Source organism: Haemaphysalis longicornis, unplaced genomic scaffold (genome assembly GCF_048455015.1).
Source record: "Haemaphysalis longicornis isolate Haplotype H1 unplaced genomic scaffold, Haemaphysalis longicornis Haplotype H1 scaffold_7, whole genome shotgun sequence".
Classification (NCBI taxonomy): Eukaryota; Metazoa; Arthropoda; class Arachnida; order Ixodida; family Ixodidae; genus Haemaphysalis; species Haemaphysalis longicornis.
This window is the reverse complement of record NW_027526422.1, coordinates 48897190-48924249: the sequence shown is the minus strand read 5'-3', so window position 1 is coordinate 48924249 and position 27060 is coordinate 48897190. Positions and strand designations below refer to the sequence as shown.

Below are 27060 nucleotides of genomic sequence, written 5' to 3'. Positions count from 1 at the left end.
TGGAATGCTGTAAAAATAAAAAAAAGTGTGTCAGAAGTGGGATTCGAACCCACGCCCACATTGGTGGACCAGAAATCCCGTACCCTTAACAAGAGCAAGAGTCCCGTACCCTTAACATAAAGGGCCTTGAGTCTGGCGCCTTAGACCACTCGGCCATCCTGACAGACCTTTTGCGAGTGGTAATAAGCGAACGAATGCCCAGTTTCCTGTTCACGGACGCGCGCGTTGTATTCACGGGCACTTCCCAGCTCGGATAGTGCATTCGGGAACGCAAGCCGGGCATGCGCACATGGGCTAGGGGTAGACAGCTTCGCTGTAATTCTGGAGTAAAAAGTTTTGGTGACGTTGTTGCAAGGTCAGCAGCTTTACGCTGTTGTAGAGTAGGATTGTATATGCTGTTGCGCATGCAGTTACATAGCAGGAAGCGAATGATTGGATTTTTGGACTGCTTGGAAATTTACGAAGGTACATTTGATGAGGGTTCCAGATGTTAGCAACGCAGTTGAGTCGAGAGAGAGAGAGAGAAGAAACTTTAATGAGCAAAGATAAATTGTGGGGTGGCTTCCTAGTCCGGAAGTGCATGGGCTGTCCTGGCTCTGTCCGCTCGGTCAACCAAGATCACCTGGTCGTCGAGGCTCGAGCTGGACAACATGCTCTCCCACTGCTCACGAGAAGGGTTGGGAATGGGGGGAAGGTCGGGGTTTCGGTCGCACTCCCAGACGATGTGGTAGAGGGTGCCTGAATTGCCGCAAAAAAGCACACTCCGGGGAGTATTGTGTGGGGAATAGATGATTTAATCGTACTGGATTTGGGAACGTGTTCGTTTGAATTCGTCTTAATGTGTTTTCCTGCATTTTAGACAAACTGCGTTGGGCGGGGGGAAAGGTCCTTCTACCTAATCTATAATATTCGGTTATTTCCTGGAAATTCTCAATCGGCGTTGGACTCTGCTCCTCCTCTGGGGCCCGGTTGGTGAGAGCGCGGGCCAATGCATGGGCTGTGTCGTTGCCCGAGAGATCGGAGTGGGCAACGACACAGACAGGGGTCCAGACGATTCTGACCGTGCGAGAGGGAGAAGTTTTGCTCAGGAGGCGCAGTGCTGTTGAAGAAACTGCTCCAGCCGCGTAGCTTCTGCATGCCGCTTGACAATCGGTGATTATCGTAATCGCCGTGGTTTCCGTTATGGCCAAGGCAATCGCCACTTCTTCCGCTTCCTGGATATAACCGGTCTTGATTGTGAGACTGGTGAGTGGTTGATCCCTTGAGGTGACCACTGCAACCGCTGCTCCTCGGTAACGCTGGTATGGGGCGGCATCTGTGTACACTGCTGAGGAGTCTTTTGAATACCGCTTGTCGAGGGCCGCTGCTCTGGCTTTTCTTCTCCCCTCATGATGGTCTGGGTGCATATTCTTTGGGAGGTTGGCGACGTAGACATTCTTTCTGATTTCTGGTGGAAGCATCTGCGGTTGCTGTTTCTCCTGAGCCTGCCATTTATATGTAGCCAACAGTAGTCGCCCCGCAGTGGAGAAACCTAATCGCAGTTTGTGGCTTGCGAGGTGGGCCTCGATAAGTTCTTCGGCAGTGTTGTGAAGGCCGAGACTGAGCAGGCGGGCCGTGGAGGTACTCATGGGTAATCCGAAAGCTTGCTTGTAGGCTTTTTGGATGATTATGTTTACTTTTTCGAGTTTTGCCTTGGATAGGACTGTGTAAGGGGTTGTGTACGTTATCCGGGAGATGACAAAGGCTTGCACGAGTCGTATTGTGTCCTGCTCCTTCATGCCGCGCTGTCTGTTGGAGATTCGGCGAATCATGTGCGTTACTTGTTCTGCTGAGTGCTTAAAGGAGCCATGAAGACAAAACGCAAGTTGGGTTTATTAGAAAGACTGCTTAGTCCCGATAACAATGATACCAACATCATCGCAATCTTCGAACAAATAACGGAGATATTAAAGAAAACGTGTGAAGCAGTCGCGACCCCCTAGCCAATTTCCCGCAACTTTTCTATGACGTCCCGGAACCTTGTTTGTGCGATTGGCGGCCGCCTAACTGACCTGTCGCGACGGCACATGACTGGACGTCTGTAATGGGGCCTATAGTTCCTTTTGACCGCATCACTTGAATGCTAACGTGCAGTTAACGCACTGAAAATTATGTTTTATTGTTGGCCCGTATGACGTCATTCTTGTTCATAACACGTCACTGTGGCGCAAAATTTGAGTTTTTAAATACTTCTTGCTTTTTTTTTTCGCTAAAAAAACATTTTTTGTGGCTGTAATGGAGCTTTGTGAGATACTGAATCCTAGTTCTTTCAAATTAAACGAAGTTGTATTTTCTCTTCATGGCTCCTTTAAGGTGGTTCACCAGGATAGTGTTCTTGGCATCCGCTTGGATTATTAGCCCGAGAATTTTGAGGTGTTTGCAAGGGTTTATAGTGTGGCCGTCCAGTTTAATCTGAATGTCATTGGAGTCCTTGGCGGTGACTTTTTTCCTTACTAGTAGTAGCTCTGATTTTTGCGGGGCGCAGGAAAGGCCGCATTCCTGGGCATATTGGTTAACAATGTCGGCTGCCTGTTGAAGGCTGTGTTGAAGGCCTCCCAGTGAATCAGAGCCAGTCCAAATTGTTATGTCGTCTGCGTACAAGGCGTGTTTTATATCGGGAACCTCGTTGAGTCGCCTTGGAAGATCGAGTAGTGCTAGGTTGAAAAGCAGGGGGGATAACACTGACCCCTGAGGGGTCCCCCTGTCTCCGAGATGGATAGGGGCTGAGGAGACGTCTCCAACTCTGAGCACTGCCACGCGGTTCGAGAGGAAGTCCGCGATGTAGTCGTAAGTTCGTTGTCCACATCCCGTTCCGGCCAGGCGCTGTAGGACTGCAGTATGTGCCACGTTGTCGAATGCCCCCTTGAGGTCCAGGGCGAGGATGGCTCTTGGGGAGTGGCGGGAGGCTGGAACTAGGATGTCTTCCTTAAGCTGGATCAGCACGTCTTGTGTTCCAAGGTGCTTGCGGAATCCGTACATTGGCATCTGACCTGTGTGGTCCAAGTGTTCTTGAAACCTCACGAGTATGATGCGCTCTAAAATTTTGCCCACACACAAAGTGAGAGATATCGGCCTCAGGTTGTCGATGTAAGGAGATTTGCCCGGTTTAGGGATCATCCGGACTTCCGCTGTTTTCCAGGCGATAGGGAGTTTGCCAGAGCGCCAACAGGAGTTAAAATGGTCTGTGAGGCTTTGCATGGCTCTGTCGTCGAGGTTTGCCAGGAGTTTATAGGTGATTTTATCTTGTCCAGGTATGCTGGCTCGCTTGCTTTCGGCGATGGCTGCTCGAACCTCGTGTAGTTGGATGTCCCGGTCGAGCAAGGGATTGGGGGTCCCAGTGTACGGTAAAGATGGAGATCCATTCCCGGCCTTGAGGTACTTGGTTGTAAGATCTCTAATGAGGTCTTCCGTCGTGCCTTGGTAAGAATTGAGAGTTTTAGTTAAGGTGCGGCTGCTTTCGCCCTTGCTTTTCAGCGGGTCAATTAGGTATCGAAGCAACCGCCATGTCTTCCGGGTGGACAGTGTTCCTCGAAGACCATCACACATTGTCAACCAGTTTTCCTTGCATAGCGAATTTGCGTATTCCGCCGCTTCCTTGTTAAGTTGTGCTATACGCAGCTTAAGTTTTCTGTTATGTCGCTGCTTTTTCCACCTACGCGTAAGGCTGTGTCGTGCTTCCCAAATATGCAACAGCTTGGAGTCGACGTACGGGATTTGGTAAGAAGTGGTTATAGTCTTTGTGGAGGTCTTCATGTCTTGAATGAGTTCATCGGCCCACTGGTCATAAGAGAGGTCCGGCGATGGAATCTCGCGCTCCCTCCGGATTTTTCGGAGTGTCCCAATCGATTGATTGATTTGATTGATTGTAGAGTTTAACGCGCCGACGCAACGCAGGCGATGAGGCGCGCCGTAGTGGAGGGCTCCGGATTAATTTTGACCACCTGGGGATCTTTAACGTGCGCCGAAATCTCGTACACACGGGCGTTTTTTGCTTTTCGCCTCCATCAGAAAAGCGGCCGCCGCGGCCGGGAATCGAACCCGCGACCTTGTGCTCAGCAGCGCAACGCCTTAGCCACTGAGCCACCGCGGCGGGTGAAAGTGTCCCAATCAGTGATATGCGCCGAACCAATACGGGCATTGTAGTCCAAACCTTTGACTTGTATTTTGATAATGTCATGATCCGACCCTGAAGATTCTGTTGTGTTGATCCAGGTGGCTTCCTGGACGTTGTGAGTGATTGACAGGTCAGGGCATGTGTCCCTTGTCACACTGTTCCCAGTCCTTGTGGGAGTATTGAGGTCGTTGATAATTGCTCACGAGAAGGGTTGGGAATGGGGGGAAGGTCGGGGTTTCGGTCGCACTCCCAGACGATATGGTAGAGGGTTGAGTCGATGTCTTTCAAACGTGTTGGTGGCTATTAGATTAGCCTCCCGTGCAGGGGCGTAGCCAGGATTTTTTTTCGGGGGGGAGGCTAAAGTTGTTCTGAAGCCCCGCCCCCCCCCCCCTCCTCCCCCTTCCAGACAGAAAAAAAGCACGCAATTGTTTGTAAGCGCACTTAAATGATGAAAAAATACGTATTTGGTACATTAAACAGACTGCAATTGTCCCGATAGCAATAATGCCAATCTTATCGCAAACTTCAAAGATATAATCGATATTCATTAGTGGCGACTCCCCAGCGACTTTCCGGCGATTTCTCTATGGGATCACTGGACCTTGTTTCTATGATTGGTGCCCAAAGACCTAAGCCACCGCCAAGGAACATGATTGCGCGATTGTGGAGGGGCCTCTATCCTATCACGCGAATTCTAACGGGAAGTTAAAACACTCGAAAATACGTTTTAGTGCTGGCATAAACTACTTCACTCCTGCCGATATTACGTCAGTGCAGCGCGAAATTTGGAAGTCTTTGTTATTTGTCGCATTGCTCCGGTTGAAAAATGTCTTCTGTGACTGTAATAGAGCTGAGTGAATTACCAAAGGCTGGTTCTTTCAAATTCAACAAGGTTGTACTTTGTCTTCAAACGGTCCCTTAATTGGTGTTGGTGTTGATTATGACTGTATTTTAGTGTGCAGGTGAAGTATTAAACTGCACAGAAATCCGCAGTCCTCGTGGTGCAACTGCGCCCGTGGTACGAGACGTATACTGCACGAACGGGCACCTCGTGCAAGCATTGCATTAAATGACGATAGTTTCATGTGATTAATTGCTTTACTTCAACGTAAGAGGCATGATGAGTGTGACATCCGCAATAAAATGACGTAGGCCGTAAGAATGAGATTCTTTTCTTATTTAGTTGCTGTTGTCTAAAATGCAGAAAAAAAATGCTTTGCTTAAAAGCATTCTATATATATATGCCTGTATACAGCCGTTTCCAGTGTAAGGCCATATATGGAGCTCATTTTGCGCAGTCTGCATCGAATCTATGCACTTACGTTATGTGTAGCGCAGGTCTTATATTAAAAAAAAAATGACAGGCAATGAATTATGCATACAAGAAGCGTTATATTAGCAACAATTTCTGCAAATACCAACCTTAAACACACAGACATCACGCACAAGAACTGCGCTGTTAACGGCGAAAATTACACGAGCATGGCAGGATAAGCCCTCACACACAGCGGAATAATTTAGCCAACTGTATTTGTCAAGCCATACCAGTTGAAATTTGTGCTTCTGTTTCGAGTCTGTAATGCAGTCCACCTCGTAGCTTCCATCAGCTAGGCCTCCGGGCGGACATGAGAAGCTGGTGCTTTGTAACAACGTCAATCTGGTGAACATTTCGGTACAGTCCAAATGTCGAGTCTGATGTAGTGAACTCCCCCCTGATGTTCTGAAATGGTTGCATTATTCTCTGTCAAGTTTTCAATGCTTCGCGCATAAATGTCCTTAGTCTGCCTGAAGGCGTGTGCTATATCCAGTAACTTTTCTAAGGCGGCCATCCCCTTTAGGTGTAGGTACCACTTCCTGGGTAAGGTAGAGCAGGTCACTGCAAAGTAACTTTAAATCATATTGAGGAAGGAATTATAATGGGATTCTATCATTCTGGTTTCAAACAGTAATGAAAGGACGTACTTTTTAACGGACGCTGTTGCAACCGTGTCATCCCACCGCTGACACCAGTTATTGCGACCGGGTGGGCCGACCCGATCCGAGCTCCGCAGCCTCCGGCATACGTGTGGTAGCGTGTATGATGCGAGCGGCCAGCCGCTGTTGCAGCCGTGAAGAAGTCCAGAAGCTGTAGGCTAACGTAACTGTTTACTTCATAGCGAGAGGTGAGCCGAAGCCAAAGAACAATGCCCCGACGGGCGAGGTTACAATACAGGACTCGATCAGAGTGACAGCACGGATTCGCTGCTCTAACAGGAATGGGTTATAGCGCTTGCGGGGCTTCTATTTATACCCAAAAGCGGTAACGGTCAAAGCAGCCTTCCCTCCAAGAGAAGTTTGAACCACACAGACGTATGAGAGCCCGTCGGGGGATCCGGACAGTTTATCGAACGCCGTTTTATCGAACGCCGTTTTATTGAAGTCGTTTTATCGAACGCCGTTTTATCGAACGCCGTTTCATCGACGGACGTTTTATCGAAGCCGTTTTATCGAAAGTATTCTTCTCGGCCTTTTCGAGTAACAGAATTTCCAGTACGTTTTTTTTTTTAAATTTCCTCCTTGCTATGTAATTTGCAAATTTGTAATTTTTTGTTTTTGTGATGCGCGAAAAATGTCACCAGAATTTTTTGTTGCGTTCATTGCGCAATTGGTACTTCCATAACGAATCTCCTTGTGTCTCTATCCCCTCTGATACGAAGCATATCACGTCATTGTGGCGTATTGATTAAAATGCCTCGATATGCTTCGTACCTTTTTGTATACACCACTTTTGTGTCGACACATAATCTAATTATTTCGCCGCGTATGTTGTACATAAAAAAGGCACTTCTTGTCGCTTGAGGGTCCAATGTCAAAAGCTTAACTTGAACGCTAGCAAAAGTCTCTCCTGATTTCTGCATTCCTAATTTTTGATTACTTAGTTCAATTGCTAAGAGGTTACCAAGCCTTGTACAACTGTTCTCCATGCCTTGCATGAACTAACGAGAAAAACGTTAGTTACAAAATTGTCACCGTACTGCAGGTTGGTTCGTTTTCATCTTCCTCCGGTTGCACCCCACCATGTCTGCTGGGGTGCATACTTTTGCCTTTTTATCATCAAGCATAAAAACACTAAGATCAACATAGTAAACACCAAAAAAAGAGAAATCATGAAGGTCTACTCAAAATACAACGCCATGACCCGATTACCTGTAAATGAAAATGGAAAAATAAAAAAAATGGGGACGAGCAATACTATGGCCCATGCGATTACCTGAACAAAGTACACAAAAACCAACGAAATGCGTTTCCTGGTCGGGCGCGTTCCTTTAAGGCCACCACGAAAACGTAAGGTTGGTGAATCGAAAGAGGGGCGAAGAGTGTTGACGCAAAAGTAGAAAAGTATACGAAATCCTGTATTTTTTTTATTTGAGCATGATTAACAAAAAACGAAATTGTGACAAGATGGGCAATTGTCCAGTTGTACTAGCCTACGAGTTTTCCTAGTGCGAGATGACCTCTGACGACTTGTCCTACTTGACGAGTTCATCTATGATGAGTTGGCTGTGACGGGTTCCCTTGTGACGAGTTCTCCTAGACTCCACCACCTCTGTTGGGGTCTCACTATCACGGTCGGAACGCCCCTGTTCCAGTCGTATAGCACTAATCTTTCAGAAGTTCTTGGCCCAATATTTCTCCAGATGCAAACAATGTGACCCCAATGTCCAAGTAGGAGTCGCGTGTAAACCACGTGACTAGAACAATTAGGGGAGACAAGACTCTGGATGACGTAATGATGAACCATGGCGCAAGGGATATATTTGGCACCACTAACCTAAACACGCCGATACACATCTAAGGAATATTGCGCATCGGGGTTAGGGTTGGTACTATAGGGGCAAATTCTGTAATATAAACAAGGAGGTCATACATGCTTGAGTGAATTCAATAGACTCAAAAATTAAAAATAATTTAATAAAACAAAGGTGATCGAAAACACGGTAAAGGCGCACGGTAAACACGAAAACACGGTAAAATGTAATGCACGACAGAGACAATGTAGAATGAAGGTTACTGCAGTTTAGGTTAATGCGATGGCCAGTTAAACAATATAAACACCGAAAATTACAATGAAAGCCGCAAACCCGCACTTTCGATAAAACGGACGTAGGTGGTTCGATAAAACGGCATTCGATAAAACGGCGTTCGATAAAACGGGCATTTTTTCGATAAGACGGCGTTCGATAAAACGGCGTTCGATAAACTGTCTGGGAACCCCCGTCGGATATTTGCCTTTTGTCGTTCCAGACACCCGCAAGCGTTTTCGCTTAAAAGCAGTAGTGGTCGCATGACGGTAGACGGGTGACTAGCGCGGGAGCACGTGGCTGCATTCGGGCAGGTTCATGCGCTGTGTAATCTGTACTCTGCCGCGTCCACATACACGGTTCCGGGGTCATTTCCGCACATTTTCTTGCGTATCGCGTGGTTGGGAGTACATTGGCGCGGGTACGGGCAGTGTTGCGACCGGACGGGGGCACCCGATCCGAGCTCCGTGGCCTCCGACATACGAGTGGTAGCGTGTATGATGCGAGCGGCCAGCCGCTGTTGCAGCCGTGAAGAAGTCCAAAAGCCGTAGGCTAACGTAACTGTTTACTTCATAGCGAGAGGTGAGCCGAAACCAAAAAAAAAAAATACAGGACTCGAGCAGAGCGACAGCATGGATTCGCTGCTCAAACAGGAATGAGTTACAGCGCTTGGGCGGCTTCTATTTATACCCAAAAGCCGTAAAGGTCAAAACGCCAACAAGCGGCAACACGCCACGAACGTCGCAGACACACACAACGCTCTTTCCAGAGTTCGTAAGCCGTTGGTAGCCTCCGCGCACGTTGAGTCCGAGAGAGGGGAGAGAGGAGGACTCCGCTGCGATCGCGGGGCCTCCGTGTCCTTGGGACGGGTCTCGACGTGCCGCTGGCAACCGCCGGGGTTTGAAGCGCGTAGAAAGCGAGGCGTCTGACCCAAGCTTGTCGAAACTTGAAAGTATGAGTCACCGACACGGCGGCGCCTGACTGAAAGGCGCACGCAGTGGCTTCGCCGCACAGCCGAGGAGTGATGCGGGAAAGTATGGCGGCGCGGGTCGATTCGTAACAACGCGTACGCTGCCATTGTTCTCCGAGTACACACTGCCGGATTTAAAGCTAAACGATGAAACAGCAGGGGGGGGGGGGGGGGGGGACTGCGTATACGACGCATGGGAATTCTGTAGCTTTCATTGGCGACTCGGGAATTGTGAATCATGTTGGGAAGCTTCTTGGTCCACCAGAAAACAGGGAGCACTGGGAAGTTGTACAGGGAAGTTGCACATGACCTTCAGGCTTGGGTCGATGATCGAAATGAGTCATCATTTTATTGCCCGCAGTGCACCAAGAAAACACGCGTAATGACATGGCCCCGCGTACACAAATGCTACAGACTACCGTGTTTCAGCATGAAACAAACAGTAATGGTACAGTTAAGGTACTCGCTTGGTTTACAGCGACCGTTGCAAACTGAAGCATTGTTTCAGGCTACGAGATAATAGATTGGCAAACAATTGTGACGTTCTTTACAATGATAATTCCTTGGGCATTTTGGTTACTTAAGTAATGCTGACTATTGCTCGAAATTTCCTTCATGCGACATTTTAGGACGTATAACAGTAGTGGATCCAGGCAGAGTCACATCAGCGCGCACCCGTATGTAAAGGCGGAGAGGGAGGGGTGAGGGGGGGGGGGAGCGTGGAAGTGTGCTTGTGTTCCTGAAAGGGCCTGTGGTCTGTAGCCTGTTTTTTTTTTTTTAATTGCGCCATTCGTTCGTCACGCCAAATCGATTAAGCATTGACAGAACGATACTCTTGAGCCCACAAAACTAAAAAAAAAAAGGCCAGAAAGACGTAAAGGAAAATTCCATACTAGAAAGGCACGCTCGTTTCTTCGCCACCAGTACGAGGGTCCTTCACTTGCGCACACTGCTATGATGATTTTAAAATTGGGTGTAGCAGTGGATGCGCACGTCGGTATGAACGCGGTAACAAAAGTCGCGATAACGGGCACACCATGCGACAGCGGCTACCTCACATTAAGTTGCGTGCCTGTAAATGAAGGAAAGTACTAAATCTGCAGCGACAACAAATACATTTTTAACTCATGTACTGTAACTGCTCATGTACTTCCCAGACAGCCGCAATTAACTCTTCATGTACTTAATGCTGTCCCTATACGCTTTGAGTAACCCTCGCTAACTTAGTGCATCATAGGATATTTAGGCGTTTATATTGAATTTTGAATTTACATTTTTTCTCATTCAAAGTTACCTACCTTCTACACAGTGGGCGCTCCTTTCAACAACCAATTCAAACGCAAATATTGCATTAGAAATGAAACTAGACATAATTTTTTTTTGGCTCGCAGACATAAAGCATGGTAAAAAAGCGCACTAAAGCGAGGACACAAGAAAAAGGCGGTGACACGGGACGAGCGCTAATCCCGGTGACGCGGGACTTAGCGCTCGTCCCGTGTCACCGCCTTTTTCTTGTGTCCTCGTTTTAGTGCGCTTTTTTACCATGTCGAAGTCCCATCACCAACTAGCCCAAATTTCTGCCCTGGACATAAAGCAACTGTGACATCCTGTAAATATTAGGATGCGATTATTTAAATATTGAAAGACATCAGTGATCACGCAAGGATAAATCAGTGGCCAGAGGAAGAAAATGACTTACAATTGAGGCCTCTTTCGTGTGTTGACACTTCGAGTGTGAGCTTCCCAAGGCCAGGGCGCTCCAGTCCTTGCGCCGTTCTGTCATGTCACCATTGTTGTGACTCAGGCCCTTGAATTTACACTGCCCGAGGGCGCCATCGCTTTTGGAGCTGCACCCGTCCGCAATTATCCTGACCCGGGCGCTTCGTTTTGTGTAAGCACCAATGCGTTAGTGGCGCGTCCGAAGGTTATGCGCCTTTGTTCACAGACGACGTACCAGGCATAAGAGGAAGCACGGCGCCGGCCGGAAAAATTTCGGGGTGCGCTGAAGCCCTGTCAGCCTCCCCCTGGTTACGCCACTGCTACCATGGTGCAACGTGTCGTGATTTGTGTGCGAGTCCTTGCATTGTTATTAGGCAGTTTTAGCATATCATTACCGTGTTTGCGTTACCGTTTACCGTGTTACCGGAAGCCGCTGGCGACGTTGAAGCCTGTGCCGGTAAGTTACCGTTCGCGGTAACTCTCGCGCTGCGTAGTAGACTCCCGCCAACACGGTAAACGGTAACGCGAACACGCTAACGCTATGCTAAAACTCTCTATTTATGCGGTAAATATGGTCGTTCATGCCAGATTAGGTGTGAGAAATACCTCAAGTATTGTAGTGGGTGGTACGCGCAGTAAATGACCGTAAATAGTGTGATCAGAGGTGAGAGCTAAGCGGTGATTTGTAAACGCCTCGACCTTATTTTTGCAAATGTTACACATTAGCCACTTGGTGCATTACTATTACTATTCGCACTTTCCAGCAACGACGGCGCCGCCGCGCGAGTTTTTTTTTTTTTTTTTTAAAGCTGTTTGTAGATGATCGGCGTCCCAGGCGAAGGCAGCCGGAGCGTGGGGACTGAGGACACAAAACCAAAAAGCAGTCGAATGTGCTGTGTACCGCAGTATAGAAATCGCTCAGTGCCGGGAAAAGCCAGCGTTCATACCTTTCCTAGAGATAAAAAAAGCCTGAAAGGTTTGGATAACTATGGCCCGCATTGGAAAAGGTATCAGTAACACAATGGGGTTTGCAGTAGTCACTTCACGAAAGATGACTTCTTCGGGAGCTATATCCGTAAGTTTAGTTCGCTCTCTAGTTGTGTTTTTTGTGCAAGTTGAGTGTGCCGTTTATTAATAGATGGCCTGCAGCCACTGAAACCGCAGTTGAAGAAAGGCGCCGTGCCACCACACATTCTACAGGGTGTCCCAGCTATCATGCACCAAGGTTTAAAAAAAAAAGCAATAGCGTTACTCGAAGAAAACCTGGTGCGTAATGTTTGCAGTAGTGTGGAGAAGCGGACAGTAATTTTTTCCTTAATGAGACTTAACTTAATAATTGTAATTAATTATCTAACTCGACAATTACTGTCCCAATCACTGAAGTATCAATGAGGCACTTGTAGGTACCTACGAGGGGCATCTAACTGCGGTATTTTCAGTGACGAACTAATTACGCACTCATTTATTCTTACTAATAAAGAAAACCCGCGAAATATGAAAAATACCACGTGACAGCTCTTCCGCGCGCATTGTAAAGCAGCGTTCCCAAATAAGCTGATTGAAAGCAACTGCTTCGTCTGTCACCCGCCGGAAGAGACAGCGCATCACCTTGATAATGGCATGCATGGAAGGAGCAGCAACAGCAAGATTCGTGGGGCGAGTGTGCAGATAAGGCACAAACTCGGTCGCGATTTCTTCTTTCTTTCTTTTGTTTATTTCATTCTGGCTAACTCAGAAGCAGCCTGTTTGAGGGCATTGCTTTACGATGCGCCCTAATGCGCGCGGAGGCGCCGTCACGTGGTATTTTTCATATTTCGCGGGTTTGCTTTATTAGTAAGAATGAATGAGTACGTAATTAGTTCGTCGCTGAAAATACCGCAGTTAGATGCCCCTCGTGGGTACCTACGAGTGCCTCATTGACACTTTAGTGATTAGGACAGTGCTTCTCGAGTTAGATATTTAATTGCAATTAATTAGTTAAGTCTCATTAACGAAAACATTTCTGCCCGCTTCTCCACAGTACTGCAAATATTATGCACTAGGTTTTCTTCGAGTTACGCCATTACTCATTTTTTAAATCTTGGTGCATGATAGCTGGGACACCCTTTATATGTGCACGCACGAGAAGAAAGTAAAGCCAAGAATCAACAGGAGAACGTCATTGTTCTTTTATTAACGCGCTGGTTTCTTTTAATAAATGCTGCATTCCAGTTGCATTTTGTGCTTTGTTGAGTTGTTTGTGTTTCTTTCTCTTTTTAGCATTTGTGTGATTACTGTTTTGAACTTGCTGCTTTTTTTTCTCTCAAACCCCCCACAGGAATGGTTGATGTAGGTATTTGTAATAAATAAATAAATTTGTCACTGCGGCATCATCGTTTCCGACAGCGCGCTGAAAGCACAGCACGGCTGATGTAACAGGCCTGCATGCCGTAGAGGCATCAGCGTTTGATATTTAGTTTCGGTATTTTTATTATTACCTGTAACCTACATAAACGCCGTTAGATCTTTCCTTGTAAAAACAGTCCACAAAATTATAATTTACTGGGATTATTCGCACTTAACCCGACACATTTGCGCAGGTGGCAATAACAAAACACTGTGCTCGGTTGCGTCTACCGAGCTCTGCTTGGCGCCTAATAAATATTCGTAAAGTGTGCTTGAACAATTTTACGAGCATGGATGGAAGTGTAGCATCCTTTATAGAACCTGCAGTGTGAAAAAACGTTCACGCAGTGCGGTTGGCTGGTGACGGCATTCGGTTGCAGGCACAATCCATCGATGCTGAGCATGTCATCGGTTGCCTCCTTGATGCCGCAAAACACTGTGTGACTAGTTATAAACTGCTTCGCCTTCGACAAAGTACCTTCGTGCCTCATGGGAAAGGGAAAAGATGGTCTGAAAAGACAATAATGGGCCCGGATCGGCTTTTTCCTCCAGACGCGCGCGCTTACGCGACGTCCCGATCATCGTCCCGTCCTCCATGTTGGATACCCCGTCGCGCCACCTATATTCGCTGGAAAGTGCGAATAGTGCATTTAAGCCGCCTTGAAGAAATAGGTAATCGTCGTGATTGTTAATTTCGCGGTCCCGAAAAAGCGGGCCCAAAACAGAACCCAGCTGCACATCGCATGTGACAGATAGAGCTTATCAAAGTTTGGGTTTGGTCTAGTTGGTAGAGGTAATCCATGACTTCGTGCAGCGCAAAAAAAAGAAAAAAGAAAAACGACAGAGTACACAGGGCGGCGACAAGCACAAGCGACGGGCATGATGTCCCGCCCCAGTGCGTAAATTCACGCATTTTTTTCAATCAAACTCAGTTGGAAGTTAGCGCTTGTGCCCGTCGCCTTGTGTCCTCTGTCGTTCTTTTTTTTTTTTTTTTGCGCTACACGAAGTAATGGGCAGACAGAGGTTGTTGGTGTTTATGTTTATTTCAAGACAATTCAGTGCAGACTTTCCTGGGTGGCATGGCTAACTAAAGGCAAAAGAAAATATGCCTGAGAGGATATTGACATGAGGATATTGTGTACTGTAACGCACTGGGATCAATTCAATGAAAAGATTTGTATATATGATGGTGAGTTTGTCGTCGTCGTCGTCTTCTTCTTCTTCTTCTTCTTCGTCGTCTTCATAATCATCATCATCATCATCACTGAAACTCTGTAATTCTGCCATTCTGCGCTGATAGGGAACTTGGTAGTGGTGGTTGTGTTTTGCGGGAGAGGAAAAAGAAAGGAAATGCACTGGGGATGTTTTGAGCTCGGCAGGGAGCTAACCTGCATACAACCCAGTGCTGGGGAAGGGAAGTAGAGGGGCTTCTTGTGGTTGTGGACACAAAATTGAGAGGCGTTCCACGATGCTAAGCCGGATTTCTCGAGAGCTTACTTCCTGCCATTTATGGCGTCATTGCTTAGTTACTGTCTTTGTGCTTGTCTAATTATTTGTGTTATTGTTTATGTTCACTTTTCTTTCCGCCCACTAATTTCTCTACCTGGTGACTCGCACACCTCCTCCACGTGTTCTATTTTCGCCAACCTTCACCCTCCTCTGCCCCATCCACCGGCTCGTTGTCCCTTTCCTTCCCATCCGTTTCTTTCCGCGGTCGACCGACAATTAGAATCCATCTTTGATCTGTTTTACAGTCGATGTCCAAGGTAGACCGAGTATGGCCACCAGCGTTTTGTGGTCCACGAAGTACAGCTGTACCACTGACCTCATTCTTACATCCGCGACGCTAATCTTCAAGATTATATGCACGCACTCACACTCACACGTACATTTGAAATTCGCTCCGCTAAGGCGAATGCAACTAGCATCGCTCGAACGGGGAGAGCGTCGCCTGGTCATGCGCGCGCTAAGAACGTTCCCGCATGCAGCGCCCCACACCGGCTATACAGGGCGTTGTCTAGCAACGCGCCTCTTTGCTCGCGCGGCATTCATGTCCTATACGCCCTTGATTGAGAGGCTTCACACTCCGACAGAGCGGCGTTGCCTAGCAACTATCTTTATTGGCTGCCGGCGCCGACGCATGGCGACGGCTTGAAACGCTGGCACGTTCATTTTTTCATGGCACGTGCCTTTGAAAGCTATTCAGTTAATTGATTGATTTAATGATTGTTGGATATTGTCTGACTGATATGATTGATTTGGATTGGATTGGATTGGATTGGAAAACATTTAATGAGCATAAAAGTGGGTGGCTTTCTCAGTCCAGATAGCCGCGAGCTAGCGCAGCTGCTTGGGCGCGAGTGATGAGGCGTTCTTGGTCCTCGCACCGTGAGCTGGCCAACTCGCGCTCCCACTGCTCAGGTGATGGGGACGGGAGGGGGTTTGGCGCGTAGGGGCATTCCCAGACTAGGTGGTAGGTAGTGTTTGGGACGGAGCAAGAAGGGCAGTTGTAGGGGTAAGTGGAGGGAGAGATGTGGTGGAGTATCGTGGTGTTGTAGAATGTGTTTGTCTGCAGTCGACGCCAAATGCGAGCCGCCTGTGTGCTGAGGGATGGATGAGGAGGAGGGTATTGAAGCCGCAGTTGGCGATAATGATATAGGATTTCAGTGTATCGGGGAGGGACCGGGGGATAGATGGAGGGTTCGGAAAGGTCCTCTTCCGTCGATGAAAACGCCCGGAATGTAAGAGCGCGGGCAGCGGCGTGTGCCGCCTCGTTTCCCTCGAGGGAAGAATGGCCTGGTGTCAATGATTGATCGTTATTTTATTTCGGAGCTACATTTTCGCAAGTATACAAAGAAGCGGAGCATGTGCGGCGTGCCCCAATTAAAAGATGTACAACTGGCATAACAACAACAGCCTGCACCCTACGCGATATCCTTAACAAAGATTCGAACCCCGGAGAAAAGTGCGCCACATTATAACGTGTCGCTCATTCCCAAGGAAAGTATGCAGCACATACCTCGCAGCGTGGTGACTGAAATAAAGACATTTCACATGGTTTGGGGCTCCCCCGGATACAACCGCTATGAGTGATTACGCAAGCAATACCAAAACAATTGTACCAAAACAATTGCGCAATGGCAACAGTATAGTTTTGAAATAGAAAATAGAGGGAGGGGCTATAAGCTCTACAGCGAGTGTTGATAATGTTATCGCACCTGCTCGTTCAGTGTCTAGAGAGAGAGCGAGAGCGAGAGCGAGAGCAAGAGCGAGAGCGAGAGCGAGAGAGAGAGAGCAAGAGAGAGAGAGAGAGAGAGAGAGAGAGAGAGAGAGAGAGAGAGAGAGAGAAAGAGAGAGAGAGAGAGAGAGAGAGAGAGAGAGAGAGAGAGAGAGAGAGAGAGAGAGAGCTCTTAATTTACTAAGAACTGGTGAAGTCAGCCTTGCTGGCGGTAGGCCTAGCTAGCTACGCCACATGGGGATTACTGCACTGATGTGTGGTGAATATTAGACATTGTGGGGCAAGCAGCAAAAGGGACAATAAAAAAGGAAACGTTCAAAATGAGATACGGGGAAATGTTGCAAGCAAAGTTCGTTTGCGTCACTGTGTCTACATGTAGTCCCCTGCAGGGCTGAAGCGCAGAGCGCTGAACACTATCAGTCATACTCGACACAGCCGATTGATGGACGGCCTCAGCTCGTGTGTACTCTCGCGGGCTACCCATGCTCACGCCTGTAGAAGCCGTGAAGACTGTGCTACAGGTTGCACAAACGCGCTCCGCCGCAGCGGAAACTGCGGTAACAACCATTTACACCTGAAGTGACTGGGACTCGGAGGTCTCACGCCCCGGCACGCCCACCCACACGCCCGCAGACCCGCGCTCAGTTGAGTGCGCGCGGCGCTTTGAGGATCGACGCCCACGGCCACTGGTAATGGTGGAAATACTCGAGCCCCGCACTGCGCGCGCGTGCGTGCGTGCATAGTAGTATGGGAGCGCGCGAGGCCCCGTGCATTCTTCCCTGCGTGTGTGCACGGTCATTTTTCAATCAAGTCTCGCCTTCGTTTACTCTTTCCGTGTCGAGCCTGGCATCCGACGCTTTGCCGGGCTAAGCGGGAGGCAGAGTGCCGACGGCAGCTCCACCTTTCTCGCTCTGTCTCGGTTCCGTCTATTTTTTCTTTCTTTAGCAATCCCCCGGCTTTAAGCACTCCCGCCAATAACGGGCCCCAGCGGGAATTCTCATCTTGGAAGTGCCGAAATGAGTAATGGCTGGACTCTACGGAAAAACCAGTCAACGTTGGTATTTCCTTTTAATCGTTATAAGTAGTTTCGCTGACTATCGGGAGCAAAAAAGAAAAAAAGAAAATGCCAGGAGCTGGCTCCAAACCTTCGTTCTGAAAAGTCTTGCAATGGTTTTTGTGTCGATACTGCGTCCGAGAAGCCGATATTGCGGAATGGGTTAAAAGTCGTCGTTTAACGTAACTTATAACATTTTCAGAAGTGATGAAAAAATGCGCTCTCGCAGTTTATGGTGCCTAGGTGATGATGTACACACTAGCTCGCTTTTTATATACTGCGATGGGTGTTTAATATGTCGCTGTCGGAAGGGCATATCGCTTTTTTGGATGGTGCCGTGCCCTAATGCCTTAAGCAAAACAATAAAAGCTGCGCAAGTTGTGCCGATTTTTATAGCCAAGGGGGGATGAGGCTGTCGGCAGATTCTTTACTAGGATGTAGAATCTGCAATAAATGAGACGACACTCCGAACTCGAGTGTGATGCGAGGCTTTAACGCGAAAATAGTGGGGAAAAGTATTCTGGAAGGCGTAACAAAGAACTCCGAAATATGCGGTAGGTATATCTGAGCCGACGCATTCATTGAGTGTGAGGACAGAAATTATTTAAAAATAGCGATAACTTTCTTCAGCGCAACGAGTAATGAAAGTCGACATGGAAAAGCCCCCAAAAGTAAAACAAACAAGCAAATCGACATCCAGAAAGGATGGGCTGTGTGTGAGGAAAAAGAAAATACAAAGAGAAGTTTCAGGGCAGCGGTGACATACGAATGGCAGCATCAGCTGACGGTACCATTGATAGATTTTATTGGTTGGTTGAAAGTATTTATCTGATTAGCCGCCTTACGACGACTCGGTCGTCTCCCCTGTAAGCATGCAGCACCCTACTGCTGCGTGTGAGTTTAAGGGGTGATCGTATCCAATTAAAAATTATTATCATCCACCTGCTTGTGTCTGCTGCAGGTCAAATGCCTGCCCCATGTTCCTCCAGGATCTGCGATGCCCTATTCCATTCTTTGCCTCCAAATTTTCTTATTTCATCGCTCCATCCAGTTAACGGTCTTCCACTACCTCTAGACCCGTTCCTCGGAATACCCACTCTTCATTGCATGCCGAGCCCAAGTGTGCACCTTTTTCAGTTGATCTGATCTACCCGAGTTTGTTTCGTAATCCAATACAAGCCATTATCAATCAAAGACACTTTTTAAAGCAAAGCTTTACTGCTTTCGTTCATCGGTTTCGCGGAGGATGCGCAAGTTAACCTTTTCACCGGAGACACACCCCCGGCGACACACCCCTCAAAGCGCATCACGTGATTCGCCGGGCCCGCTGTCGGCGCTGCGCACAAGGCCCCGTTTTCAGTCGTTCTGCTCACGTAGCGGCGGCGGCCGCGACGGGAGCGGCCGCTCAGCTGATCGGCAGCCGACCAAACCCGCAGCCTCCCACGCATGCGCCACTGGATCGTCTCGGGCTATGTGACTCATCTTGCACCGCGTTTGCCGAAATCTCGGGCTTCTTTGCGAGCCAGTTCATTCCCCGGCAGGGACAAGTGTGCTGGTGTACATACAAGGCGAACATGCCTGCATCTGTCCCCAATAAACGTCGAAAGAATTTTGGCCGCTGGCAGGTATATTCGTCCCACCAGGTCTTGTTGCCGTCTTGAAGTCAGACACAATAATTTTGGCCTCCGTGCTAGCCATTGCGAGTGCAATAGCCGCTCAGTCTTCCGCCACAGAGTGCATCATCAGGATTGTGCCCAAGGTAACTGCGTTTCCTTGCAGGTCTACCACGGCTACGGCCGCAGCCGGTCGGTCGTGATAATCCGCAGCATACACATAGAGGACATGTGGGTTCCCGCTCAGCTGCCGGTGAAGTGCAGTAGCTCTGGAGGTTATTCTGTCTTGGTGATGATCCGGGTGCACATTTCGTGGTATGGGAGAACCATGGATGTATGATCGAGTGCTGTCATCCAGAGAGCATTTGATACCGTGTTGAGAGGCGAAGGGGATGCGCAGGAATTTTAGAATTGCACGGCCAGTCTCGCTGCACGAGCGCCTGTGCAGCTGCGCCATCCTTAATTTTTGGGGGCTTCTACTAGTTCTTCCAGGGTATTGTGCACCCCCATTGCTCGGACAGAAACAGTTTTAGGTGTGACTGCATCTCATTCACTCGCCTTGTCCCTCCATACGGCGTTGTTGTTGTCCGTCCACACCCCTCCCCCATTCTCCTCGCCGCGCGAGCTGCGCTGTCCGCCACTCACCCCCTCTCCTCTCCGATAGCGAACACACTCTCGCGAGGGGCATTGGATTGGATTCGATTGGGTTGGCTTGGCTTGGCTTGACTTGACTTGGCTTGGAATTGATTGGATTTGGATTTGATTAAAGTGGATTGTGTTGGATTGTGTTGCGTCATAGCCGCGCCACGTTGCGTCATAGCCGCGGTCGTTCCAGCACCGGCCTTCCGATTTCCATCGATGCGTTGAATGGAACCTAACAATTCTGCTATCGCCCGCGCAACCGTAACAAGCACCGATCACTGTGATAACAGGAATGCTAGCACCACTGAAGACAAGGCTGCGAAGCGGCGTGAACGTGACGCTGAACGCAAACGATTGAAGCGAGCAGCCGATTCCGAACTTCGTAAACGTGATACCGAACGCAAACGGTTGAAGCGAGCAGCCGATGCTGAACTTCGTCAACGTGAAGCCGCTGCCGTACGCGAGAAGCGAGCGGCCGATGCTGAACCTCGTCAGCGTGAAGCCGCCCAAGATGCGTTGCATCTCCACAGGGTTCCCCTCGCGGGAAGGCGGGGTAATTTTTCGCACATCTTAAATTCTGGTCCGCAATGCTATCGCGTTTCAACAAAATCCCGCAGGGCGCACCAGGCTTCATTTTTTTTTTCTGTTCAGAAATTCATTTCCCACTGTCAAAATCTCCGTGATCACATGCAGCTGAAAGCTTTAAAAAAATCTAAGAAACGGTGCAGTGCGTATATGTGGTAGCGCCCGCACCGCTCGTCAGTGCGTGGTGAGTACGGGGATGTGCACGTCACACTAATGCTACAGACCTCAGGGCTTTGGTTCGTAAGTCTGTGCGTTGCCTGGGTTATAATGCTCTATACGTCAGCACCACTTACACTATTTCCATAAACAAAATAAACCGCACATAAAACGCCAAAAGCCGAGCCGCATTATCGTCGCCGTACCCTTTCGAAATGAGCCGAGCATTCTCCACACTATCCCGCACGCTCGTTTGCACGTTCACGCAGGGAATGCGCACTTCATCCATCAAGCAAATTTCGCGGCTGCAGACTACCCCGCGCAGCGCCGACCTCTCGGTTGCTCTGTCAAGCACAACGAGCAGACGGAAGTCAGTGGAGGAGAGAAACTATTCACCTTCGCGCAGAAGCGGCAACAACCACTAGACGGAGCCGCCGAGCCCGGTCGACCACACCTGGATAGACCTCCTCGGGTGGGCCCCTGTCCCGCCGCCGTCGACGCCGCCAGGCGGTCTTCATGCGCGGAGTACGGAAACGCATCCATTAATCTTGCGCCTAACACCTATCCAGCCCAAGAAACGACTCGCGTCCTTAATTCCATGCAGCACGACGTGGGCTTTAGCCACAGTGAACGTCATCCATCAAAGCTCCACCTTTAAGACTACATTTTGCTACCTTTCAACATACATTAAAATTCCGCAAACTTATAGAATTATTTCAATTCCTGACCTTATTCGTTTTTGTACCCCCCCCCCCCCCCTTCCCAAGAAGTAGTACAGTCACTGAATAGGTGAAATCCATACATAATGCGGAAGTGCGGGTATCCGAGGTATAATATTGCTTTTAGTGATTTGTATTTGGAAAAAGTCGTGAGGAGGTGTAAAAAATGGTGGTATTGATGGCTGCATTTTATACGGCGCGTAACTGACGAACTTCCAATTGAATACACGACCGAATAGATTTTTTTGCCGACAAGAGAAGGTGACGTTATTTGTAAGCTCTTCGTGATTTCTTTAACGTATCAAGACACCTCGTTGTGTCTTGCTGTGCGTGCTGCTGAGCACGAGGACGCGGGTTCGATTCCCGGCTCCGGCGGCCGCTTATCTGATGGAGGCGAAAAGCAAAAACGCCCATGTGTACGAGATTTCGGCGCACGTTAGAGATCCCCAGGCGATCAAAATTATTCCAGAGCGCTCCACTACAGCGCGCCTCATCGCCTGCGTTGTGTCGGTGCGTTAAACCCTATACAATCAATCAATCAATCAATCAATCAATCAATCAATCAATCAATCAATCAATCAATCAATCAATCAATCAATCAATCAATCAATCAGTTTCTTGCTGTACGCCAATAGTAAAATCTAAAAATAGTAGCTTTGATTATTTGCGTACATTCATTCCGCTTGAAGCCAGCGAATCAGATGGTAACTGCACTGAAAATATGAATTATTTTTTGTCACACATGCCAGACGACGAACGCACTGCACGTTGTTCAGTGCTGCACCCAACTCCCTAGACAAGCGGAGAGTTCGCAAGGGAACTGATTCTCCACGTGCGTGTTCCGAGGCGAAAGGCGGCGGGCAACTACCGCAATAGTTTTACGACAGACAGCGCGCCCTCCAGAAGGCTACCATCCAGTGCAAACACAGCGCTGGGCAAAAACGTACCGCGTCGGCCCGAGCGAAGCGTAACATGTGGTTCCTGAACGCCTTCCGAAAAAAAAAAAAAGTGTGCGTGTGCGTGCGTGAGGGGGAAGAGGAGGAGTGTTGCGGGTGGACCGCGGCGTGTGTTCCGCCAAGATATTTGCCGTACGTGATGATGCCCCGTAAAATTGGCTTTCGGCTTGCAAAGCTTTTCGAGCTGCGTTACGTCGTCGCAGGCATGCGAACTTTTTCAGTTTGAATGGAACACACAAACCTGCTTTGGAATGAACCCGAACGTAAGCGGCAACTTTGACAGCGGAGCTGTTGCACAGGATGTAGGCTCGGGGTTGCAGGAAAATATACCAAGAAAATGTGGAGCGCTCGTGAGCACGTGCCTCGCGACGACCGGCGAGTCCCCGGCCCACCCAGTATCTCTAGCAAAAAAAAAAAAAAAAAAACCTACAGCGTTGTTGCCAGGCGCTACCGCCCATGTAATGCTTGGCATTAGGAACATGACGATATCGATGCATATGACCATACTACTAGTACAGTGCAAAGCAACGACGGAACATGAAAATACACAATTTCAAACTTGTACAAATGGGTGGTGATGTGTCTTTCAGTGCTCCCGTACAAAGAAATCCTGCAGCTTCGCTATGGTTCAAGCCAAATTTCGTCAGTTGAGCTGGTGGAAGTCTACAGCGCTGCCTTTGCATCCACCACTCGCCGCGAAGCAGACGACGACTTCTTCGATACATATGGCGGTGATTAGTACTACCACCGCAACTATGCAAATAAACAATGATACTGAAACATAACTATGTGTCCGGCAATGCTCACCTACAACAGCTTCGCCATTCAAATCCTGCGCGTGGTTGCTAGCTTCCCTGAATTTTTTTGATGATAATACTGCACTATAGGCGTGGAGTACAATAGGGAAGGTTATGGCCACCCAGTGTCCCGACCACTCTTACCCCCTCCTCTCCTTCTTGAGGAGCTCCTACGGATAACCCGAGTAGCGAGTGCCTAACCCACGTCGCTACCATATGATGTTATCGTGCGTATCTCGGGTAGTCACCAAGTAATTCAGGAGAAGGATGGCGGGCTAATTGTGCCAGTAAAACTGGCCTACCTGTACACGCAATGCCTAATGACCGCGAGTGTTCCGGAATCTTGGAAGAACGCGAACATCATCCTAATCCATAAGAAAGGTAACATGAATGACTTGAAAAATTACAGGCCAATCAGCTTACTGTCAGCCGTCTACAAGGTAATTGTTCAACTTAAATTGAGGACGAATCAGTGAGCAATGGAACGGACAATGATAGGTGTAACATTAAGGGACAAGAAGAGAGCGGAGTGGGTCAGGGAACAAACACGTGTTAAGGACGTATTAGTAGAAATTAAGAAGAAGAAATGGACGTGGGCAGGGCATGTAATGCGAAGGCAAGATAATCGTTGGTCATTAAGGGTAACAGAGTGGATCCCTAGAGAAGGCAAGGGTAGCAGTGGGCGGCAGAAGGTTAGATGGGCAGATGAGATCAAGAAGTTTGCGGGGGAAATTTGTCGCAGTTAGCACAGCACCGGGGTAATTGGAGATTAATGGGGGAGGCCTTTGCCCTGCAGTGGGCGTAGATAGGCTGGTGATGATGATGATGAATTCAGGAAAGGGTGTGGTATGTTTGGAGTGCGAGTATTCATTAGTAAGGTTGCGAGGCGATGAATGCTTAGTAAAAAACAAACAAATTCGCAGACGGTGACCCTAAGGTGTTATAAGACTAACAGCTGCTGACGTACAGGTATAAAATTACAAGGGTAGGCTTTCATGCGGTGCGTCCAAAACTTGTCGCTTTATAACGAGGAGAAAAAAGAACCGGGTGTGAGCATATCCATGTGTGGATGCTCTGACAGGGTGACACTCGAGGTATATAACAGTAAGGCTGTGCCAGTTTTCGACCATTCCCCGTGCAGACACATGTAACGTGTGTGTTGGTATTGGTCTGGAGTCACCACGGCATGAGTTTCTGGTGTTCCTAGTTGAGCCGAAACCCACAAGTCAGGCGACCTTTTTCTGCGCATATAAGCCGAGTATTCATCAAATTGTTAACTCGACAACGACAAATGAATTGTGGCTGGCTTTGGTGCAGGGGTAAGCGTTTTGAAAGGGGTACTGACACAAAATTTTGAAGGCGAGATAACTTCGGAGATAGATTGGTGTGAACACACATCATCTGCAAAATATCAGCGGCGAATACAGCCTAGAACATATTTAAAATCAATTTTAAAGTGTGCGAAACGCAACCGAGCAGCCAGCTGAAGACCACGCGCAATCGACATCCTGTGGATATTTTGTAAATAAACAACATCCAAACACGCCACGAGTTTGTGTTTGCCGCTTCCGCAGTGCCGACGTTTTTCGCCGGCTCGCCCGGCTCGCCGCTCCAATCGGAGGGCGGAGCTTCTGCTCTCAAGAACGAACGATCCGATCGTTGGCGGCGGAGGCGCCGTGATTTCGTCGGCTCATCGGGCAGCTGGTCGCGACCAAAGTTCTACAGCGATTCCAGGCACTTGGTTTTTATTACTTTTTATTTACATTGGACGCGAAAACGCGCCGGAGACACGAAAAGCCCACTGAGCGAGCCGCACGGTCGCTGTGCAGGCGGCGACCACGGCCGCGAAGTGGCGCAGGCGTGCGCAGGTAGCTCGAGTGATAGCTTGTTACCGCTGCAAAAAAAAAAAAAAAAAGAAAGTTTTTAAATACTTCTTGCTTTTTTTCATTAAAAAACATCTTTTGTGGCTGTAATGGAGCTGAGTGAGATACTGAATCCTTGTTGTTTCAAATTAAACGAAGTTGTATTTTCTCTTCATGGCTCCTTCAAGGTGAACTGGTGATGACAGCCGTACTATAGTGACGCGGATTGCTACGCCATATGGGGGATGAGTACAGTGATGAGTGGTGAATGCTAGACATTAGGGGTACAGCTGCAAGACGACAGACAGACAAACAAACAAACAAACAAACAAAAACGTTGAAAACAAGATACAAGGAAATGCTGCTAGCAAAGTTGGGACAGAAACTAAATTTGAAAATAAAATTGCTAAGGCAAACTCGAAATATAAATCACAACGGTGCAAAGAAAGGGAAGAACACCTAACCAAGAAAACAAGTATAAACTTAAGAGTACATATTCTGAGACACTTGCACTGTTTACGGTCCAATGAGATTTTCCCAGTTCAGAGCCCCGTAGGAATCGGAGCAGAGCTTTAGTTCCCAAGGTACTATCATCACTATTGGCCCAGGGCCTAAGAAAATGACTGAGTTCGAGCCTGCCTCCAGGTCGTACACAAGACAGGGAGCTAGGTGCAGTTTTTCGCGAAGCAGCGAATCGAGTGCCGATGCACAGCAAGTGATTTATAACCCGCAAAGAATTTAACGTACATGAAACTACCGCTCATGTCTGTAATGCGTAGCCTTATTTGGCTATCCATTCCGGTTTCGATGGCCTGGCTGACTAGCTTTCTTGCCTCTATTACCAATCTGCCTGCAAAGGGTGCACCACCGCGCAAGGGGCATTATGGCAGTGAAGCCAACCTTAATATTAGTGCGAGGCACCCTAATATGATCTATTCATGCTCGCCCTAGCACTATTAGCAGAATCTCGCACTCGAAATACAGCATTTATTTTTCTTATATGCGGATGCATTTGAGGTAACAGCGAGGAATCCTCCCAAACCAAAAGAATGCTTCGCGATTAAAGACAATCATCAGGGGTGAATCCTGCCTGCATTTTTTTGTTTTTTGCTGAAGGGAGTCATGATAACTAGTTTGCGAGACCAGATTACCTTGATTATACTGATGTTGGAACACTCGTAGCTGTCACAAAGTGAAATGGAAGTTGCCTCCGAATGAAACAAGATATCGCCAGGATCGTCAACCGTTTATTTTTATCAGCATCACCATCATCCTAGGTTATTACCACTTCAGGATAAAGGACTCTCCCAATGACTTCCCACTGCTCCTATCCTGCGCTGTTCGAATCCATTCTTCGCCTCCTTACTTGCCCTCCACAGGGTTATTGGCCTTTCCCTTCTCGTACATATTCACAGCAGGAAAATAGTCCCAAACAAGAAGCTGATTGTTATATGCGTTGTTAATAATCGCTTTGATTAGCACTATTTGAGAAAGAAAGACATTTGCTTTGAATATGCGCACTTTAAAATACTGGAGTGTGCGCACGAATAAGCGGATATCGGCAGATCACAATACCAAGAATATAAACATACGACGTACCCGTCGCGGTGGCTCAGTGGTTAAGGCGTTGTAGCTGAGCACGAGGAGGCAGGTTCGATTGACGGCCGCGGCGGCCGCTTTTCTGATGGAGGCGACAGCAAAAACGCGAGATTTAGAGATTTCGCGAGACTTCGAGATTGTGTACGAGATATTGGCGCAGGTTAAAGGTCCCCATGGTGTTTAAAATTAACCCGGAGCACTCCACTATGACGCGCCTCATTGCCTGCGTTTCGTCAGCGCGTTAAACCCTACAACCAATCAATAAATATACCACGTGAGCAGCAATTGCTTAATAACAGGCCCACAAAATACGGGAACAGTGAAAATGGGTGTCACCGCTCAGGTAAGGCCTGCGGTTAACTCTTAATAATTGAACTATTACAAATCTGTGAGCTTATGAACTGGTACAGGGAATAAAAAAAGAAGCCAGCCAAGAATGAGGTCCCCCTACGCATTTTTTTTCTGCGCTCCGATTTGTGACGTCAAGCGAAAAAAACTACACCATCTTCCCGTGGGGAACCCTGATGAGGATGCGAAGCATCGTGGCGGTT

The 27060-nt window shown here is 48.2% G+C and overlaps 1 protein-coding gene and 1 non-coding gene across 2 annotated transcripts in view; both read right to left on the bottom strand.

The window, feature by feature from the left end:
* LOC144146282 (uncharacterized) overlaps window positions 1-27060 on the bottom strand; it is a 108075-nt gene that overhangs the window by 75668 nt on the left and 5347 nt on the right. The window lies entirely within an intron of this gene.
* On the bottom strand, window positions 29-163 carry Trnal-caa (transfer RNA leucine (anticodon CAA)). The gene is made up of 2 exons: window positions 126-163; window positions 29-74 (listed from the first exon to the last, which is right to left on the bottom strand). It is a non-coding gene; the product is annotated as a tRNA-Leu (tRNA).